Source organism: Enhydra lutris, unplaced genomic scaffold (assembly GCF_002288905.1).
Source record: "Enhydra lutris kenyoni isolate GAN:26980312 unplaced genomic scaffold, ASM228890v2 scaffoldscaffold10, whole genome shotgun sequence".
Lineage (NCBI taxonomy): Eukaryota > Metazoa > Chordata > Mammalia > Carnivora > Mustelidae > Enhydra > Enhydra lutris.
In genome coordinates this window covers 27,740,602-27,763,386 of record NW_019154094.1, presented here as the reverse complement: position 1 = coordinate 27,763,386, position 22,785 = coordinate 27,740,602, and the positions used below count along the sequence as shown (strand labels likewise).

The following is a 22,785-nucleotide window of genomic DNA, read 5'->3' as shown; positions in this document are numbered from 1 at the left end:
ATAATTTGATTTAGCCGTTGGTGCATCCAACAAATCTCCTGGAGCCCCTGCTGTGCAACATTCTTTGGTGAGGGGGCTGGGTGCGTCTTGAGGAAGCGCGCAGAACAGATTCCTGCTTTCATGGAGTTTCCCGTCAAGTAGAGGGAGGCAGAGGGAGTAAACAGTGAAAGGAAGGAGCAGTACACGTCCCTATGATGAGCAACATGTGTGAAGGAAATCTTACACAGCTCATGCCTTGGGGGCGGGGGTGGGGGGGAGGCCACTTAATCGGATCAGGAAAGGCATCAGACATAGGATCTAGGAGTTGAGAATGATCTCCACATACAAAGAGCTTGGGGGGAGAACTGTCCACGTAGAAGCAGTACTGAGGACCAAGCCCCAGAGCTGGGAATATAGAGGCTGGTATGGGAGGGGAAGAGCAAGCAGCGTGGCTGGCTGGGGCCGGAGGGGATAGAGCTGGATGGGAGGGGAGGGTTACGGGAGAGGCTGGAGGTTTAAGCCAAGGAGTGTGCAGAGGGCTGAGTCCTATTCTCAGACTGAAGGCAGAGCCCTGGGAGAGAGTCACTTCTGAAGCAGGTGTCAGAACGAGACACATGGGCAGCTGCTGGAAACCAGATTGCAAAGCTCCAGGTATTTCCTGGAGAGTAGACTTCCTTGGGAGAGAGGGTAAAGCCCTGGTCCCCTTGGTAGAGACCACACCGGAGACAGACTCAGCTGGTCCTGGCCTCAGTGACTCAGGAACTCTTGAGTGAGGGCCCAGCAGTCCAATTAGAATGAGCCTTCCGGGGGATTCTGATGAGGACTCGAGTCTGGATATTGGTGCAGCAAAGGACTTTCCAGTTCTCCAGACTCACTGTTGGCATTCTACAGAAGACGGGACCCAGGAAAGGCGTGCAGCTAAGTGGTCATCCAGGGCTAACAAGAACCTGGGTCCTTTGACCCTATTCTAGCACTCTTTCCTCATGGGTTTATGGAGCTAAAGAATAAACAAAACCCACTTTGGTTTTCTGGGGGGTAATTATGATATTTCTAGTGGAGGAGGTGGTTGGATTTTTAAGAAGGAGTAGTGCTGTGGTCTCTGAACAGAGGCTGCCTCGTTTCTCTCGTTCCTATTTTCTCAGTTAGAAAAGCAATTTCAGGGTGAATAACCCTTCTCCTTCCTCCCTGTCAGTGGTAGAAAAACAAGTGTTTTGTATTAAGTTACACCATTGAGACACCTAGCAGAGGGTAATAATATTCTTTTATTTCTGAATTACTCAATGTATTTGGCCTTGTTTTTGGTCTGGAAGCCCTGTTACTCCCAGGTTATGTTTTTAAAGTCATTGGAGAAACAAGATTTTTTCGGGGCCCGGTGTTTGTGCTTCCTCAGATGTATTTTGACCAAGAGTGCCTTTGGAGAATATTCCTTTGGAGAATCTTCTCGTTCTCCATCCAGTCCTGTCTGCCTGGCTAAGGCCTGCTTGCCTTTAGTGTCTTCAGCTTACAGATCGTTTTTGCCCTGAAGTCTTTTCTGACCTCCTGTGCTTAGGTCTGATTTGTATGGTAACTTATTCCCATGTACTTACGTTGGTTTCCTAGCAGACTACGGGCCTCTTGGAAATGGAGACCTTCCCGATCTCCATTCCAGACTATGTTACAGCCTCAAACAGAGCGTTTGGCCCATAGTAAGTCCTGAAAAAGTAACTGTCAAGTGAACGCTTTCCCTCTTCACTGATAATTACCTGTGACTGTTTATTAACAACAGATTTTTGGGAGGCCTGGTGGTGGGTCTTTTCTAAAAGAAGGTCATACATATAAGGCATGGTCGGACGGGATCAAGATGGGAGACGTGGAGACAAAGCCAACACTAAGTATGTATTTACAGTCAACCCTAAGGAAGGCTGCAGCAAAGTGTGAACTGTCTTAGTCAGGATGTGTTATGCTAGCTTCCATGTCTAACAACACACAGATTTTGGTGGCTTAACATCATAAAGGTGTGCTTTGTACTCCTTTCCTGTCCATGCCTGGTCCTTGCCTCCTCCATCTTGTGCCTGCTACAGGGACCAAGGAAGGGCCTCCACAGTCTTGGAGGCAGAGGAACAGGGAGCTCCAGTGATGATTTGAATGCATGTACGTGGGTAACGCCTTGCTTCTGGTCACATCCCTTTGACCAGAAATTAGTCTGGGCCAGGGAAATTGGACAGTGGGATCTGTCCGTGTTCCCAGGAAGAAGAAAATGAAATGGAATTAATTATCATGTAATCGTCCCTGACAACAGGTTACTTTGGTTTTAGCCACTGGGGTTCAATCAAAAGGAAGCATAGCACCTTCTGTTTTTGTAACCTGCTCATCAATAAATACCCTTCTTCTCCCAGACGCCAAGAAGTGCGATAGCCCTCAGAGGCCCTTCATTTTTGTATGTCATGAGGAGAATGTCTCTCATTTGTTTGATTTTATTTTATTTTTTAAAAGAGTTTATTTTTGACAGACAGAGATCACAAGTAGGCAGAGAGGCAGGCAGAGAGAGAGGAGGAAGCAGGCTCCCTGCTGAGCGGAGAGCCCGATGTAGGACTTGATCCCAGGAGCCTGAGATCATGACCTGAGCTGAAGGAAGAGGCTTAACCCACTGAGCCACCCAGGTGCCCCAGTGTCTTTCATTGAAGTCTCAGCTAAGAGCCCATCTTCCTCTGGGGTTGGGCAGGGTGATTTGTTGACAAGCTGCACTGTAGCATGCGTTCCCTCCACCATCAGGTGAAATCTTCTACCCCAAGTGGCAAAGTAGTCTGATGACGCACAGGTTGGCTTTCGTATCGCAGAGCCTGTCCGTGAACTGTGATTGACCCTAGTTTTCTCTTCTACCCCTGGAGGTAACAGGTTTGGAGAGAAGAGTTCACCTATGGTAAGGACTAACTAAACCCTTCCTTCCCACTCACCATTTTGAAGTGCTTGCAGAGGACCCATGGGAAAAGTGTTAGGTGTTAACGAAAAAACTAAAGTTGCTTTTTATGACTTAAGTTTGTGTGTGTGTGTGTGTGTGTGTGTGTGTACTAATCTCAGTTTTGTCCAGAAGATGATAGGGGAGAATTTTCATGATACAGTAAGTGAAGGAAAAATATAATGAAGTGTTTACTTTATGATGCTCTATTTTTTTTTTTTTTTTTAAGATATGTTTCTTCTCCCATTGTCTTGCTGACCATGGTGGTTCTCAGGAAAAGAGCTGAAATCTTTCCTGTCCTCAGTCTCTCCTCCTGCCGTGCTTCCAGCTCAGTGAGAAGCTTGGTTGGACTAGCAGAGAGATCTGCCACAGCTGGATTTTGAGGGTTTGTAAGGGCCAAGAGAAGGTTTTTCATTTTTACCCTTAGAGTACAGGGGAGCCATTGAAAGTGTACAGGCAGGGAGTGCGTGCTGGGTAGATAGGCACGCACATATTTTGTGTGTGTGTGTGTGTGTGTGTGTGTCTTTCTGTCTGAGAGAGAGATGGATGGAGAGAAGGAAAACAGTGAATGATGATCCCGTTTGCCATGTGTTTTTTGGCTGTTGGGAAAGAGCCTCCACAGGAGAGTGAGTGTGAAGACAGCATGGCGCCCTTCTCCCAGCTGACATGAGAGAGAGGTCTCCTCCCTCTTTGTGCACAGAAGTTACTTGTCAATCAGGAGCTTACATCCCAGCTTCAAAGCAGGCAAGGCTTTGGGGGTAAATATTTATGAAATGCCAAGCTTTGTGATCAAGATGTATTTTGTTTTTAATGAGCAAATGACTCAGAATTATTTTAAGTTATTAAAAGACAAATTATTGTGTGCCATCATGGAAAAAGGAGAGGGGGAGAAAGTATAATTTTGTAGCAAGCAATTTACTGACAGCTGTAATCCAGAAGCACTCAACCTCTTTAAACAAAATAATTTTTATTTTTTAAAGTCTTGAGGTATAAAAATTGAATTTATTTGTGGAATCCCATTGGAAAGACTTGTAAAAAAAAGTAAGATGGTCTATTCATTTGGCTCAGAGAAGGTTAATTGATTGTGTAAGATCCTGTAAGCACCGTGGTTGGGACGTGAGAGGTAGCACAGATGTCTCCTCTCAAGATGCTTCTGGTCTGAAAACAAGGCAGTCAGAAGCCGTTGACAAAGGAGTATAAATGTACAACAAATTTCTTTCTCTTTTTGAAGTTCAGATAACTCTTTTAGATTCTGTAACCGATATTTTAGATATTACTTGTTTTAGAGCATTGAATGTGCAAAGATTCTGAAGGAAAATATCACCTAGTCCCATTTCCTCCAGGGCAAAACTGCTAGATTTACTATTTTTTCCCTGTTCATTATTGACACGCATTTTCATGCAGTTGAGAGTCTAGTGTAGATATAATTTTTCTGTCTTTTGCTTATTTCATGTAACATGATAACAAGCATGTGCACCTATTTTCCTGTTCCCGGTATCGTTTTTAATGACTCTGAAATATTCCTTTGTCAGACTGGACTATCATTTACCTGCTCTTGTTCTGTAGTGATTGACATTGAGGTAAAACAGAGTCATAAAATTTATCCATTTTACATCTGAAACCATTTTGTATACTTAACTGTTGAAATAACATTAATGGGGAACTGAGATTTTTTTAAAAAAGCATCTCAGTGTGTGTCTCTGAATTGTGTCATGCAAAAAAAAAAAAAGTGAACTAAAACCTTGTTACAACTTTACATTCTTAAGAATAATAAGGGAATGCATTTGACACATTATCTCTGGCATTTTCTATTATTGGACACATAGCTCCCTAAAATTGGTTAACAAAAGCACATCCTCCGAAACCAGGAAACCTTTTTGATTCTAATTTGGGGAGTCTTCATGCCTAATTTGGAAACTTTTAGAGGTTGTCATTTTTTGCCCCTAGCACTCACTCTCCCAGCGACATTTAGAGCTTCCATATTATTTATTTCGCTTTCTTTTATTATTTTTAGGAAGTCCTTAATAGAAGGATGCTTTAAAGTAACTTGCCCACATAACCTTAATGCAGATACTGGACAGTGTTAGCTGAACAAAACCATCAGCTTTCTCTTCTTGTTATAAAAGTACTTGGATTCTGTTCAGACGGCTTGGGATGCCTGTGTTTTGTAAGAGCCCCATGAGTCAGGCAATACGTGACTTAGGGAAAGAATGGGACAGTGGAGTTAGAACTCATTTGGAAACGGAGTGCTGCCATCTCTCTCTCTCTCTCTCTCTCTCTCTCTCTCGAACCTTGGGCAAAGGGAGGATATTCTCTCTCCTGAACATCAGTAATCCTGGGTGGCCATTAGATATCCTGGGTGAAAGTGCTAACTTTCTCATTTTTTCCCTGTTATTTTACGTAGGAGAAATCATAATGTTAGGTGTCAACATGCAACCCTGCAACCCAGTCAGCTTTCTAGAACAGAAGTTGGCAAGATGTGGTCCTCAGGCCCCTACCTGCTTTTGTAAATAAAGTTTTATCTGGACAAGATACCCATTAGTTTACTTATTGCCGGTGGTTACTTTCTTCCTACAAGGGCATGGTTGAGTAGTTGTAATAGACAACTTACAGCAACACGGTTTAAAATATTCATTGTCTGGCCCTTTACCGAAAAAGTTGGTCTATCCTTATTCTAAAATATGACGAAAGTATAGCAAAGTGCCTTACAGGTATAGTTAACTACTATCACAGTAAGAATGTAAAAATACGTAAAATGTTGATTACTAAACAATTAATATGATCTCAGCATAGCAGTATGTATTTTTTTTTTTTTAATCACCAAGAATATCTGAGACACATCCCCTTTGTTGCTGGCTTTTCAAAACCTCTACAGAAGTTTCTGACATTTTGCCAATTGTATTGTAACTTGACACTTTCCCCTCATATATTTTATTAAAAGTGTTCTATTTAATTTTGGAGAGTGTCATGGAATTTTTTCTTTTATAAGCTAGAGCCGCAAATGTTTGCTTTAGAAATAAGAATTTTCTGTAAGATTTAGATATTAAAAGGTAAGAGGCATTCAATTAAGGAAATGTCAACTGAGTATACATTCGCACTACTTGCTTATACTGCATTTCTTGCAGGCTTAGTATTTTCATCCATAAAATGGGAATCAGACCTCCCCTCAGGGCTGTAAAGATCTTAAATAACAAAAGCTACACCTGGTGCATTTTCTATCCTTAGCTTAATTAGAGGAGCAAATAATCACAGGTAGGATTTTCCCAAATTTATAGTGCCTCTGTTTAGGTCTGGTGGCCTGGAGATTCAAGGATAGCTTTGGGAGAAATTAGAAAGATCTAATTAGGGAGAAATTAGAAAGATCTCTTTATTCGATTAAGAGATACTGGAGGTTACAGCAAACACTCCTGAATGTCAGAGCCTTAACCAGGTACAGTTTTATTTCTTAGGAAGCTCAACCTTGTGCTTGCTGGTGAGGACCAGAGCTGGTGGCTCTCTTACTCATTGTGTTTTGCGGACCTTGGCGTATTCCAAATTCCCTGAGTCCACCATTCGCAGGAGCAGGGAGCTCTCCACTGGACCTCTAGGTGCACAGTCAAGGGAAGAGAGAGGACATTCGTGGTGTTCAGGAAGCTTCAGGGTCAGAATGAAAGGATCATTCCCACTTTTGATCTATTTCACCAGAACTCGGGCACAAGGCCCCACCTAATGGCGAGGGAAGCTGGGAAGTACTATCCCATCTCTGCATCTAGAAAGGAGAAAGGAATTTGATGGGCATCTGGATGGTCTCTGCCATACACCAACCCTATCTTTTTAGCTTATTATGGAAGATGAATTCTTACTGTAAATAAACTGTACAAATACCAATAATCTGAGAACTTGTAACGGGTGCCCATGGAAAGAGCATCATTTGGAAAGAGTCATGCTCATTTGAGAGAATTAATCTGTAAACTTGTCAAAAATACTTTAAAAAATTAGCCTGGGATCTGATCTACTTCCTACATGTTACATGCCATTTATGTAATTTTGGCATTCTAAAATTGCAAATTTATTCTAAGTTTAGAAAGGCATACTTAAGAAATGTTACATGTGATGACTTTTTCATTCCCAAAGTGATCTACAGTGGACTCCTACTTCCTTTGCTATTCTGTAAAATTAGAAGTCATACTCAGTATTGAGTTGAATTGCTTATGATGCCGGAAAGAACTTTTGTTGAAATACTACCACTGTTACTTAATTCAAAGTGTACATTTTACAATGAACCACATCAAGAGTGTTTTCAATTTTTCAGTACCTCTAGTAGATGTAAGCATACCTTTTTTAAAAATTATTCATTTTAAATTATGATTATATGAATATTTTAGGATTATAATCACCATAAAATGAAGGACAGAATTTATCATACCAAAATAGAAATTTAATTTAAAGTAGAAAGAACTTGATTGCAAGGTTTAGTAGACTGGAAATATGATGTATAAGAGGATATTGAAGAACACTTTTGGAAAAAACCCTCGGTAGTAGGGTTTTACAATAGATTTAGGAAAAAAAACCATAGGTTATATTTAGTGATGTTTGTGAAGATCACATTTGAGGTAGTTTCACAAGGATCCAACTATTCTTATGTTGAAAAAAGCACATTAAAGCAAAGGAACTTTTTGGCCATTCCATGGAGAAATAACTTAAAAAAAAAAAAAAAAAAATCTGTCCAGTATTCTAAACTTAGTGAAATTTCTTTGAGATAGTAGTTTCTCTTGTCCATACCGTGATCCAGTGGCCTTGGGTCACAAGCCAAGATCGTACATGGACATATGTGATTAAAAATATTTCTTTTAGTTTTCTTGCTACTTCTGGCATTTCCTGTTACCTGTCACTTTGTCCTTGACGATATTTGAGGCAGAAAGCAAGTTGAGTAGACACGGATAGTTTTCTAATCAGCTGTTCCTTATTTTTTCCCCAGCTCTCCTTTGTTTTATTAGTGTTCAAATTTGCTATTCATGAGACACACTTTATCGGTGACCATATCAGACAAATGGAAGCTAAGCGCTGGTTAGTATGTTGAAAATAAACACGAGGGTTCTCATTAATGTCGCTGTCTGAATAATTAGTTGAGCATCGTGTACTGAGCAGCAGCGAAAGCAAGCAGCTTCTCACTGGAACGACAGGCTGACAGCCACGTCTTAGAGTATGGTCATTAGTGTGCCCCACCATCAATGTCATGTTACTGTGTCAAATTAGTTAGTGTCCCCTTAGGAGAGAAACCGGACCTACAAATTACCCTCCTGCATCCCTGGAACTGGTGTTTGCGAAACCTGCGATCAAGTGTGAGCAAATTATTAACACGGTTCATAAATTAACTAGTTTACAGGCTTATAACATTTTACAAGTAGATAATAAAGGGGAGAAAAGTTTTCCAGTTGCTCTGCCCTGATGTTAGGGCTGTGATCTGCCGACTTTTCCTTGAGGAGCCCACGGCTGATTTTTTTTTTTTTTTTTTTTTAAGAGGAGCAAACACATGGAGTGTCAGAACAAATGTTTGGAAAATGTAGACTTTCAAAGGAAGCAAGTGTAAACCCATTGAAAACAATATAATTAACTTTGTTATCTCATTGCTCTGATAAGTTGGTGACAATGGCCCTCTTTCTTGTGATGGCAGTTGCTCATTAATGAGTTCACCAATTAAGTTTGAACGATTACAGCCTTTGCCAACTGAAATTATCTTTTAAAAATATTTTTGATTCATTCTTAGCCTCCTCGTAAGCTGCCTTGTTGCGGAGGGATGGTATTAGCGCAGCATGTTCAACTTGTAGAAGGAAGGTTCTCGAGCCTTAGTATGTTTGGCAAACGGTTTACACTTCGCGCAGACGACTCATACCTAGAAAACATAATGTGGACCAATCTGGCCTGAGTTCCTCTCTTATCAAGAAGAGGCACTCCCTGGGAGCGCCACCCCTTAACTCTCTTCTGAGCTCTGGGAGACAGACAACCCACATAGTTTCCGGAGATACGATGTGACTATTCAAATCATAAAACTTCATACATCTCCTTTTCAGTTTCAACTTCTCTGATTAGATTCAGAAGACACGTCGTTCGTGGATTTTTGCCCTCGTTCACTGTTGAGGGAGACCAGCACACGTGCGCCCCGGCGGGCTCAGGCTTGCTACTCATTCTGGAGTTCCGTTTCCCCGTGTCACAGAGTCCCTCCTGTCCTCGGCGGGCGTGCATGGGTGACATTATCACTCCCAGGATCTAGGCAGAAAGGGCCTGGCCTGCAAAACCTTGATACTGACTGCTAGTCACAAAATCTTTCTGAAACTGCCCAAGGAGGAGTTGACTTACCTGTCAGCAATTTCATCTTACGTGGAATTGGACTTGGTTGGTATTCTACTAATAACCCAACCGCACCGCGAAAGCTCGCAGCCCGCACCCGTGTGCCCATCTGCGGGCTGCCTGCTTCCGTAAGACGGCTGCGACCCAGCCTCCTCCTGTATTTGAAATGCAGCTGGAAAGAGAGCTTGGGACTGTGGCAAGGGAGATTTTGGGGTTTGGCTAGCAGGAGAGATCACTTGTCCTTCTTCTTCTTCTTTTTTTTTTTTTTTTTAAAAAGGGCGCTTATATGCATGTGCACATACGTGTGTTCCCTCTTGTCATTTCTACTGGATGTACTGGGAGAGACTAAAAGACTACAGCCCAAAGCAAAATCCTTGCTGGGACTCAGGAATCCTCTTGCCCTTCCTTTTCCTACAGTGTTGTCTAATGCAGGGTGTGAATTAATGAAATGCTGACTCTATGAGGGAAGAGGCAAAAGAGATGCTTGGCTATGTGGTGGCATGTTGAATGTCAAAGTCATGGGTCCACAAGGGAAGACCTGGGACTCCTGTGAATGCCTTGCTTCCGAAGCTTTGCCATTGGCCCCTCCCATTAACCTCTTATCTTCTCTCTACTTTCAGTGTCCCTCCGTGTGTTGCAGTCCTGTGGCATCATGCGTGCCTCCAACCAGTGACCCCCAGGCTTTTTATGGCTGTGAGACACGATAAAAGTTCAGGGTAAGTGGCAAACAAACACGAGTACCATGTCCCACTTGAAAACCGCGACCCACCTTTACAGGTGACCCCACAGCCGATTCAGTAATTCCTCAGAAGGTAGTGGAATGCCTCATTACCGAGCAGGACTTCCAAAGCCAGCGGGAACAGGTGTATCATCCTCGACACTAGCTTCATGGCTTTCAAGAATAGGATCTATAGCTGAGATCACGATCTAACACAGGGTCTGCAGATTTTGTCTTTGAAACAGCCAGATGGTACGTATTGTCAGGTTCCTGGGCCGTAGAGTTGGGGATGCGACTTTGTGGTCAACTCTGCTGATGTAGCACGAAATCAGCCAGCGACAATATGTAAACAAATGGGTGTGACTGGTCCAGTGAAACTACAAAAAACAGTCAGTGGGCCATATTTGGCCTGGAGGCCATAGTTGGCTGACCCTTAAGCTAAGCATCAAAGAGGGTAAAGAGGATAAAGAAGGTATCTCACTGGGGAGCAGTCTCTCTGATCTTGAGCAAACCATTTATCAAGAAGAAACGAGCATAAAAAAAAAAAAAAAATCCCTGCCCTGACTACCACGCAGGGTGTAGTTTTAAGGATGAAACAGGATATAATGTATACGAAAGCACTTTGAAAATTTCGAAACTCCTTACAAATGTAATAGATGGCTCTCTACACTCATTCTGGTTCGCCTCGTGGAGTCTGCCTTCTTCACCCTTTTAATCATATTGGGCTTTCATGAGCTAAATGAGTGTGGGGGGAAGCTCTTTTATTTTCTAAGTAATGTGGTTTTTCTGTAGGTTCCTTCCACTTTGCAGTTGATGGACAAGCTGTTGAAATGTCTCCTTAGTATCAAATATGGATGAAGGGATATATGGGTAGATTATGGCAGGCTAAAGATCAAATGCCAATGAAGAACGATTAAATTTCTTTTAATCATCAGATTCTGAAAGTGTTTTAAGATCTTCCACCTTTAATATAGTCCTTAATAAATAATAATGCTTTGGATGTCTACAAGTATGTTTGAATTTCACAAGTGTTGCATGTCAAAACATAGAGACAGGTTCAGCAAATATGCTTCCTGGGCTGGTGGTAGTAATTAAGAAGGGAAGTCATACTTAAACAAACAGCATGGTGAATAGAGGAGTAATGAGAATCCCAATTCATGAGTTTCCTGATTTTTTTTTTTCTTTCAGAAAAAAATAAGGTAGTCTTCAGACATGTTTTCATATCATGATATAATTTAAGAATTGTTTTCTAGTAACAGATGCAACTGTACAAGTTTTAAAAAAATGAGTTGCATATTCTCTCTGCTCAAAGGTGTTTGGGGGAGAGCAGTTTGTGCTTTCTGTCTTTCTGCTCTGCCCGTCTGTTCAAATGCTGTTCTGTTTTCAAGGTCACATTATGGCTGCTGGCTCTCCAGCCATTGCCTCTTCATCCTGAAGAAAGAGGCAGGAGTGCAAGGAACAAAAAGAGTAGTCCTCCCAGCTGAGGCAGACCTCTTTAAAGAATTTTCCCTGTGGTCTTAATGACTTCTACCTACTTATATCCTTTTAGTAATCCCTAACATAAGAGCGTCTTGGAAGTGTATCCTCAGACTTGAGAAATTTGATGTCCAGATAAATTCCACATTCTAGTAGTAAGGAAGGAAAAGTAAATGGTTCCGGAGCTGCAGTTGTAATTACTTATACAAAATTATGATATGAATTTTTCTTACACGTTTTCAGTGAATGTCTTCTGTCTTCCATTGACTTGTGTGTATAATCTCTAATTTGAATTTCACATGTTTGAATTTCGGTTTGTTTGATTTTTCAGTGGGGATACATAGCTCAGTAAATATTTTAGGACCATGGTATTCCTACTGAAAGCGCCATGGCAAATCTGAGGAATACATTTCTTTTCCAAGAGAGTTAGCAACCAAAATTTAAGCTTGAGAATTTTCTAATGAATTTTCTGTCCTTTGCATACAAGCTTTTGTCAAAGCTTGAGTACCAGCCTGAGGTCCTCGCGAAGTGCAGCCTTATATACCCAATTCTTTTCACGCCAGTATGTGCAGGGGACATTGCTGATGGCTTTGCACTGTCCCCCAGAGACTGGACAACACTGTCCACCCCGCATCTCTGTGGCTTGTCGACCCCCGCATCTCCGCTGAAAACTTAAGCTTGGGCATTGGGGAACACAGGACCCCTGCCCAATTTTTCTAATTCAGATTGGCCTCATGTTACTCTTGTGACAATTTCCATCTCATTGTAGAAGTAGAATGAGATTCCCTGTGCTTCATTGTACAGGGTCTGCCTGCACCAGCCTATGATAGATGCTCGCGGGTCATGGTAGTTGCTGCATCCACAGACGTTACCGAATGCCTGCTGTGGATACGGGGCAGCCGTGTGCTTAAGAGTGTCTGCTTGAAAGTTACATCAGCTGAGAATCAGGTTCTACCTTTTCCACTTACTGGCTGAGTGACATTGGGCAAGTTACTTAACCTCTCTGGGCCACTGTCTCCTCGTCTGGGAGCCGGGGATACAGATAGAAGCTAGCTCCCTGTGAAACGCTAGTGAGGTGATGCTTACGAAGAATTTAGGCCAGCTTCCGGGGGGTGATAGAACGCCACTACTCTGCACAGCCCAGGTGATGCGCTGGAAATCCCAGTCTTTGAGGAGTTTTTACTGTCCTGTGGCTGGTTCATTGGTCACTGTCTCACGCGGAGACAAGCTGTATTTCACAGTCAGTTGCTTCCAACCCAGGATTCTCTTCCAAGTTCAAGTAGAGCCTTGGGAGGCGGCTTTGATGCCCGTCTTCAAGGACCCTGCGGCCATGTGTTCTGCTCGACGGCCCTGCTAACTGAACTTAGATCTCTGGGTCCCTTTTTGACCATTTCCCCTGAGAGGTGTGCAGTTCTTTTTGTGTTCCCTTTTTTTTACTTACTCAGACAGTGGGCCTGCCTCGCAAGCAGAATTCACTAACGGCTTTCAAGTTGGTATTGCTGATGATAATCTGAAACTCCGTAGGGTTTCGCTCATGCAGGCTGATGCTCCGTGATGTCGATCTCGCCCTGCCTCGTCCCAGGCCCCGCATCTGTGCTGAGTCTGCATGGAGGCCCCTGTCCCCCACCCATCTTCTTGGTAACAGCCTTCTGAGCGTGCTGTCATCCGCTCACAGAAGCTGCTGTGTGACTGTGTCAGAGATGGCGGCTATGTCCGCAGATGGCCCCATCGGCCATGTGTCTGGAAGACCGCAGGTGGTGGCAGCGACTGGATGGTGGCCGTTTGTCGAGTGGCAGATGACTCTCTGGAAATCGTGTCTCAAAGATGTTGCCTGTTCAGGAGACTCTTGGAAGCTTTGGGCTTTTGCTGCATGTGGTTTCAGGCATTCAGTTGAGACACCACTGCCATGCTCAGAATTCATATATCTGTCACCCCTGAGCCATGGTGTTCTCCACCCAGAACGATTCCGTGGTTCACAGCCTCACTCCCTCCTTTCTTCTTGCTCAGTTCAAATATCAACTTCTTGGATGGGTCTTCCCTCACTAAAGATTTCCCTCCCTGGCCCCCACCTGTCCTCCATCCAAGCCTCTTGTTTGTTCTGAATGTACCTGTTTGCCAGGTAACGTACACGGGGCAGGTCTGTGGGATTCGGGGTGACTCCTCTCTGCTGACAGTGGCCAGTGGATGGTAGGCATGTTTGTAGTTCATTCGTGGTGGAAGTAGAGTCCATTTGGGGATTTCCCTGTGAATTGCTCTATTTTCATGATCCCTAAGAGGACTGCATCTGGGTGAATGGGGAAGAGAAGAAATAAAACCACACACATCACCTTTATTGTAGGAACAGAACACTGCCCCTGGGCTTTCTCTGGAAAGTTCTCACTCTGTACTAAACACATCTTTGCTACTCTTTGTGCCCCATCCAGAAAGGGCCATGCTTCATCTTCCCCATGAAGACAGAATCATTTGCCATTTGGGCCGAAAGCGTATTGTGGGTGGTACAGGTTAATGAAGAACCTTGGATTCCAAGATCCAATCCCAGCACTCTCGTGCACTGGCTCTTTGTCCTTGGACAAATTATGTTCTCCTCCTCTTTTTGGACTTTTCCTTATTTGAGCCGCAGGTAGTAGCATCATCTCGCTTGTAGTTATTATTGCAAGGATTAAATGAGGTGATACCGATACAGTGCTTTGCCCAGAGTCTGGAGCAGGATAATGATGCTGCTGGTTTAGAAAGAACGGCAAAGGGTTTTGGGAGGTACACTGGCTAACTCATTGTACTTTCTTGCACTATTTTTTTTTAACTTGGTAAAGATGGTGAAGAGCCTTGATTCCCTCTTAATTTGCTCATGTTTCATGCACTGAATTAATTTTAAAAAGTGCAAAATGAGCACAAGTAGGACGATCTGTTTTATATTCATTGTTGACGTGTTGACTCTTGGATATTTATGACCAGTTTCGGATAATGCAAATCATAAACCTAAAATGCTGGGAAGGTTGTGTTTGGTGCCTGACCCACATCCACAAAATCTAAGAAATTCAGAGTTCAGGGGAAGCAGGGTGGCTCAGTAAGGTAAGCTTTTGACGCTTGATTTTGGCTCAGGTCATGATCTCAGGGAGCCCCACGTGGGGCTCTGTGCTGGGCATGGAGTCTTGCTTAAGATTCTCTCCCCCTCCCTCTCCCTGCCGCATCTTACAGACCCACCCCCCAAAAAAGGTCACCTTAAAAAAAATTTGGAGTTCAGGGAGCCCCACTGTCCTAAAGTCCCAGTTGGGGATATGTTTTATCTGTAAGTTAATCAGAGCTGGTTTGAGCTCCTGCCTCATGATAGACTATGTCTTAAATCTCCTGTAAATCCTAATTTTTTTAAAAGATTTTATTTATTTATTTGACAGATCACAAGTAGGCAGAGAGGCAGGCAGAGAGAGAGGAAGGGAAACAGGCTCCCTGCTGAGCAGAGAGCCCGATGTGGGGCTCGATCCCGGGACCCTGGGATCATGACCTGAGCTGAAGGCAGAGGCTTTAACACACTGAGCCACACAGGCGCCCCTGTAAATCCTAATTTTTAAAAAAGTATACACTTGGTGCATCTGTCCTGAAAATTCACAGGCTTCCTTTTTGAAAGAAAACTCCAGTCTACGTAGATTGAAAGGAGTTGGATGTAAATATCCTTCATTTTTAGCCCTGATTTCTTCTACCCACTTAAGGAAGATGGTCTGTTGTTCCGTTGTTTCAGTGCGTGTGTGTTGACATGTGTTGGTCCTTGTGCATTTGTTGTGTGAAGGCCAAAGCAAGTCTCTGTATCCCATAACATTTTGGTGGCAAAAGATGAAATATATCCCGTCACTTCCTCTTATTTACATGATTTATGGAATGGCTAGGGTTATTGAAGAAATTAAAAGAGCCATTAATTTTATTAACTCTAATGTAGACCCTCTCAACTTCTACAACATAAAAGAACATGATTAAAATTCAGTTTTAGGCATCCAGGTGGGTTCCTGATACTATCTTTCAGTAAAGGAAAAGCTCGAATTCAGTTTCACTTGAGGCTAAGGATTTCAGGAAAAACTTTGATCAGGCACATGACAGCTTTCAGAGTGGTTTTCTTACATCTCCCAAAACATGGAACAGCCCTGTGTCCAAATATCATTTCAGAAACTAAAACAATAATCACGAAAGGGGAAACCGATCCGTGTAAGGCGAGACGTGATTTGTGCCGTCGACACAGAAGGCTTGGCAGCATGGCTCAGCTCTCACGCCGCTCTCTTCTTAATTCCCGGGTGCCTGCGTATCAGCGGGAGAGATTAGGGGCTTTCTGAGGGCTTTTTCTCTACTGTTTTGAACTGTTGCTGCCTGTCTGGGTGCGGTCTGGGGTGGCAGTCCCTCCGTGCCAGGTGGGTCCGCTTATGATGTGTTGCAAGTTGAACATCTCACTGCCAACTCTTACAGACCATCAACAAGTCTTTCTCGCGGGACGTTCTCACCCAGAGAGGCCGGGCCTCGCCTTTGTCCATATCTGTCCCAAATCATTCATTAACGGTGACACAGCTCCATTCGTCCAGTCCTGCTTCTCTCACGTGGCAGTTCCCTGAAATTCTGCTTCCAGAGTAAACCACGCTGAGGACTTCTCAGCTTTACGGACATACCTCCCCCCGGGAGAACTTGTACTTGGTGCTAGCCCCTGTCCCTGCTTGCGGAGCTTCCTCTCTGTCCCCAAAAAAGGAATGAGAGGTAAAAGGAGAGTCTTCAAAACTCAAGCAGAACCTCATCTTGAGAAATGCCAATGAACAGCAGTTGTTTGAGAAAGTAATGCTAGTTTCTGAGAAGTCGGCTCTATCCTAAGTGCTTGTACTGAGACTTTACTTGGTGCCACCCGTGGTTCCAAGCATGTGCGTAGTAATTCACACAAACTCTACGAGAGGGTTTCGGTTTTAAAAATCTGTTTCTACAGCTGAGATAACGGAGGCACGGTGAGGTTAAGTGACTCGCGACTCAGACGTCTTTACTTACAAGAAAGCGAGCTAGAACTTGAACCCAGACACTGTCCCTCTGCTGCCGTGACTCTTTGCCCCCGCACGCTATTGTATGGCCCTCCCCGTGCAGACCTTTCCTAGGGCCTTGGTGTGCAGGCACGGCTGTATTGCAGCGTGTGTTCTCCACTCCGGGATTGCTTCTATACGCCCTGTTGAGCCTTCATACGTCACTGCCGCCTCACAGGCCCTGTTTGAGCTTACTAGACTTCTGCAAATGCTTTCATTCTTTTTCGCTGGTACTAGAGCTATGGGAAATGAAAGTATGTCCCAATATGATTAGGAACAAGGACAACCACTTAATTGGCATTCTTCTAGCTCCAGTTAGATGTGCCTGTTAAGGCATTTTCTCTAGATCTTTGAGTCATTTTTCTCTGGTACATTATTCTAATTAACCTCATCTCTGCAGCCCTCGTTTTATTTCTTATTAGCCTCTGACCACCCAACAATTGATTTGTTCCGCTCAATCACCTGTGTGAAAAAGTGTGGCAAGCCAGAGGGTCTCCTTCCCAAAGCAGCAGGCCTGGTACCCAGGGTGTTTCCCCAGCAAGCAGTTCAAAATGTCCCTCTCGTTCGTTCTTGGGATAGATTCACCCCGAGGGCTTTTTGTTTACGAGGGTGAAGCTCTGGGACCCTTAGAGGGAACATTGGCGAACAACATTGGAAGATCTTCAGTTACTTGGTCAGTAGAATTACATGTTTCTAGGCTGTATGGCAAGGACTTAGACCTTCAAAAAGAAAAAATGGTAGAGTTTTAAAAACATACAGTAAAATATTAGGCTTGAAGAAATATGTAAAAGCCAGTTACAAGGGACCACAAATAAAAAAACATTTTTACTTAAGGAGTTGGAGGTATCAGTGTCTCCTTTTTAATACCACCAGTGGGTCATTTTCAATGTGTCTGTGTCTTAAAATATGGACCCCCCCCCCCCTTTTTTGGGTTCTCTCTGGTTACTTTTTTTTAAAGATTTATTTATTTATTTGACGGAGAGAGAGATCACAAGCAGGCAGAGAGGCAGGCAGAGAGAGAGGGGGAGAAGCAGGCTCCCTGCTGAGCAGAGAGCCCGATGCGGGGCTCGATCCCAGGACCCCGAGATCATGGCCTGAGCCGAAGGCAGAGGCTTAACCCACTGAGCCACCCAGGCGCCCCCTCTGGTTACTTTTGAGGAGCATAGGGACGAAGAAGATTTAACTGGCTTTGATGCTGAAAGGTCAGATGATAGAACTAGCTTCTGGAACATCTGGACCGGGAGTTCAGATCTTGCTAGTTAGCCTTGCAGTCTCTTGGCTGTGCTATGTTCTGTGTTGGATTCATTCGTGTAGGCGTTTACCAACTTGTGGCATGATAACCATTCATGAGTCCGTTTTCATAGCAACTCCAGCAGAAGGAAATCTCTCCTCGTGAGTTGTAGTAGCTGTCCTAGAATTTGGATCTTCCTGGTTCTGTGACTGGTCCAGCATGTGCCATGCACCCGTCCCTGCAGCTGTCTCTGGGGCTAGAGCGGGACAGGGTAGGCGGGAGATGTGAAGGTGTACTTGCCCTTGAGTGGGTCACATGACTGTTTCAGGAATCACAGATGACATTCAACCTACGCAAGGTCATGGAACGTGGGTGAAGAGGGTGCTTGTTTCGGAACAAGGGGGTGGAATTCTGGGAAGAGAGACTGTGCATGTGTGTCCTATAAGGCACAACGCTCAAGGCACAGTAAATAACATAGGATTACAGGGTTGGAAGGAACCTTTAAATATCACCTAGCCCAGTTATGCATGATTGAATGTCATGTGAAATTTTCCCCGTGAAGCTATCTGCTCAATTAATTGGCCATCTCTAATGGCATTCGTTACCATGCAGGTAGGCATTGCCTCAGAAATACTACCATGCCTGGGGTTCCTTCATTGCTCTGCTCCTCCTGTCTGTCCTTCTGGTCAACCATCCATGTACCATCTCTCTCTGTGGTAGGTCTGAAAGCAAGATCCTTGATTTCAATGTACTTATATCTGCAAGATAGACAGAAAGGTCAATTATAAGACAGTGACAGAGGGGCTGCACGAATACTTCTGGATTGTGTATGGCAGAGGAGGGGGAAACAGGGAGATTGGAAATCCTCCCAGAAACAGTGAGACCTCACTGGGTGCCCCACAATGAATAGGAGTTTCCACGCAGCCAAGGGAAAAATGATCAGACTGGTGGATTTAGCATCTCTTCTAGGATTAAACCTTCTATATAGACTTAGATTTGAGTTATCAAGGGAAATTGGCTGATGCACTATCGAAGCCCAGTTAAACTACACATCTTTCAGGACATACTAATATGTCAGTGATACAGACACAAGCGGGTGGTGTGGAAGATTTCTGTACAGGTCACCCTCGTGGCATCTTAGAAGTTACCCTGATCTCCTGTTTCCTCCTGAGTACGTAACAAATAAATGGCTAAAGCTTCTGTGGGTTAAAATTTTGAGAATTCTGGAATTCTTAATAACACTTCCCTAAGGCTTTTGAAAAGACTGGATATTATTCGTTTACTCATTCACTCTGCTGGGCAAAAAATATCCTGATCCATGGTTTTCATATCTGATACCTAAAGATAAAAATAGTACCTTGCAAAGAATTAGGATTCACATAGAGAATAAACATCCTGGTCCCTATAGAACACTGAAAATGGTGTTAGCAGCTTGTAAGCACTCACTGGTTGTTATCATGATTATCGGAAGATATTGATGATTTTCACCTCATAGGTTGTCAAATGCTTTAAAAATAATTATATCACTAACTAGTAACCAATTGATTTAAAAGTGTTTTTCTCTGTGTACCTTGTAATATTTTTTTTATTTGTGTGTTACTTATATTTTAAAAATTAAGGATATTAAAGATGGTGAGATTTAGCAAAGAACTTTAACTCCACATGCTTTGACTGCTTCCCTGAATTAATAATTTTCATGTCCATCATATTTCTCCTTGGCCCACAATTCATCCCATATTTGGATCTTGGCAAATGATGACTTGGTTAATTAGGCAGTCTGTTAACTCTGATTACTAAGTTATAACAGATCAGTGTAGAAGCATCACTGTGCAATTTGGATTAAAAGGCTCTTCATTTTATCAAAACAAATTTACATTTATGGATAAGTAGGTTGAAATGCATTAGGATAAAATGATGTACTTTGTAAGGAAAATTTAAAAGGGGTAAAGAATCATTTCCTTCGACGAAGTTATTTTTTTATTATGACATTCATCATATTATCTTTCACCAGGAATATACTTAAAAGCTTGGAGTTTTCTTTTAAAGCTTCAAAATGATAGCTGATTTAATCCCTCTGTGATACAGATTTGATGGAAGCAGCAAATTTTCGCCCGTGCATCTGTCAGTGTGAGGGTACATGCTTATCTTCCAGTTCTGACCACAATGGCCTCTGATACTGGACTTGGCTGTAGCAATGAGTCTTGACTGTGTTGGGTGGGGGGAGTTAGTGCATTACATTAAGGCTCGTTCTCCCTCACAGTCAAAGGCATTGACAATTATTAAATAGGATTGGGCTTTTGTAGTCACTTTCCTTCATCGCCTTTGGAATCATTGTCGCTGAGCGCCGTTGGGGTATCAAACTCTTGTTTACTTTCTCCTGCTCTGCCTCCCTTCTTTCCTTTCTTAGCACATAATCCTTAGCCTCATGGAAAATAAGAGAAAGAACACACTAATTTTCTGAATTCGGCAGGCTCTGAAATTTGTGTTAATTACCCTTCAAGATTCTGTCAGATACCAGTAGCGTTGGGAAGATAGCATCTCACCCTTCACTCCCTCCCGGCTCTACACACGGAGCCTTGCGTGTGCGCGCACACTCGTGGACATAGGCACACACACGGCACTCGGTGCCTTGGCACGTAAGAGGCGTTTAATAGTTAGGTGTTCAAGACTGGTGGTTGGCAAAGTTGAAGCCCTGACAGCCTCCCACCCCCTTGGCCCCTAAGCTGCTCTTCGAACTGGTCTTGCTCCAGTAGCTGGGACCCTATCGATTAGTACAATCACTAGATAAAATGGAGTTGATAAATTTAATATTTATTTTTTCAGTAAGCTTCCTGAAGTCTGACCTTTAGGGATTTCTATGCTCTGGTTCCATGGGAAGGAGAGAAAGCGAAGAGAGAAAATATTTTTGAGGTTCAGTGAACGTAGTATTTTGTTGATTGGTCATACTGACATGACCAGAGGGTTAGAAATAGGAAACCTTATTAGTTCTTTAGCTTTATTCATTCCATGGTAGTGCTTTATGCAAAATTGCCTTTTCTAAATCTAGAAAACCTTGCTGATGTTGTAGGTAGAGAGGTTCGCTTAGCTCAGAATGGAAGTTGGTGTTTTATGAATTTGATTATGTTCTCCTAATTGGGAACATTTAATAATAACCATAGATGACTCTCCTTTTGTGGAAGGGCTTACGTCTGGTTGTTCAGAGGTAAAGTGATGTTTTGAGCTCGAATTTGACAGATTTGAGCGACAGTCAGCCTGAATAATTCAGTTTTCCACTAGCTTCCCTACCTCCCCATTCCTTCCGAAAGAACAAACCAAATAAGGAATTTTTAAAAACCGAAACCATTTTGGAGTCTATGAATTCTTATACTCTCTTTCAAAAGAGATAGCTTGACAGAGAGATGTACTCTGGGACTTTTATGTGTGAAGTAAATCCATAAGAACATGAATTTGTATTTTTTTTTTAAATGGGGTTTTACCTCCCTAAACGATATGTGTATGATAATGAGGTCTCGCCAATAGAGCAGGAGAGCCCACTGGGAAACAGCTGCCTAAGGAAGGAGTTAAGGAGTGACGTTCACGTGTATTTTCAAGCATCCTCTGAGGCAGAAATTTCTTTCCCCACACCAGTGGTCCCCAGGAAGTAGAAATGGCAACGTCGAGAAACGTTCTCGATGGCTTTTTTTTAATAAATAGGCCTGTGGGTAGAAGTGAGCAGACATATTGGACAGTTGGATACTGTTACCGTGTGGTTTTATTAATTACATTTATTCCTTTAAAATGACCTTGGACGAAAACAACCACCGTTTCTGCGGTCATGGTTAGCAGATGTTTACCGTAATTCTTCGCTCAGTGAAAAAAGTGCCTCTTCCACCCAATAAAAACAGCCACGTTTGCTTGGCTAAGTCAAAACTTTGGCGCTTGGGTCTTACTTTATATATCATGGCTCCAGTCACACAACCTTTCCAAGTGTGAGGCTTAGCTCACCCACTCCAACATCAGCGGGAGAGCTTTGCTCACAGTGATCTATTATGTGAGCGCTTAATTCTTATACTGTTCTTGGCGTCCGCCCTTCCTCATTGAAACCCATATTCTCTATGCAAGCCCCTCTTTGTTTTCCTTCTATAAGCACGTCGGCCCCTTCATGTTAAAAGCTTTCCCCTCGGCTCGATGGCCATTTTAGTGAGGATTTTGCTCATAGAAATAGAGTCAAAGTCAAGGTTTGCTTCTTGATAGGAGAGTTTGGTTTGGGCCGGACTACCTCTGGAAGAGAAGGCATGGCCTTTCTTTCTCTTTTGTGTTTGGAAAGTGCCTCTTCTGATGGCATGTTAGGCCCACTTCAATGCCTCACTGTTTGTCTGTCTGTCCCTCTCTATTTATTGCCAGTTCCTGTTTTTTACTAGCACTAAGTGATCATGACCATGAACATTTTGATAGTCCCTGCCTGCACTTGCCATTCATGGTTTAATGGGTGTCTCAGGAGCAGCTCCCTCATCTGGACTGAATTTCCACACAGAAGAATACCGCTTGCTCTCTAGCCATGCTGAAAGGAAATGCAACAGCAGAGTTTTGCTTTTCTTGGGAAGCTCCTCCCTTTGGAATGGAGAACTCTGGGTGGCTCTTCTTATTTTGTTTCCATTGCCAAAATAAGCAGGGATCTTGCATAACACCAGGGTAGGAAAAAAGAAGTAATTTTAAGGAAAACATATGTTCATGTTGAAAAAGAGGGAGCTAGAACCAGGCAGGGGACAGTGGCCCACAAAATTAAAATCATCTTTTTAATTCAGGTGGGACAGCAGGTTTTGGTCAGCGTGGTATATCTTATGAAATAAGTTGCCTTCCCCACGTCCCCAAGTCTTGGATCCAATTAGAAATAAATCTTGGGTGGGACGCCTGGGTGGCTCAGTTGGTTAAGCAGCTGCCTTCGGCTCGGGTCATGATCCCAGCGTCCTGGGATCGAGTCCCACATCGGGCTCCTTGCTTATCAGGGAGCCTGCTTCTCCCTCTGCCTCTGCCTGCCATTCTGTCTGCCTGTGCTTGCTCTCTCTCCCTCTCTCTCTCTGACAAATAAAGAAATAAAATCTTT

General features: G+C 43.3%; 1 protein-coding gene across 1 annotated transcript in view; it reads left to right on the top strand.

Annotated features, from left to right (window-relative positions):
* LOC111143744 (forkhead box P1) overlaps positions 1–22,785 on the top strand; it is a 596,731-nt gene that overhangs the window by 212,331 nt on the left and 361,615 nt on the right. Inside the window, exon 4 of the mRNA XM_022497581.1 lies at positions 9,862–9,957. The gene's annotated coding sequence lies outside the window, so the exon portion shown is untranslated. The remainder of the gene's footprint in view (positions 1–9,861; positions 9,958–22,785) is intronic.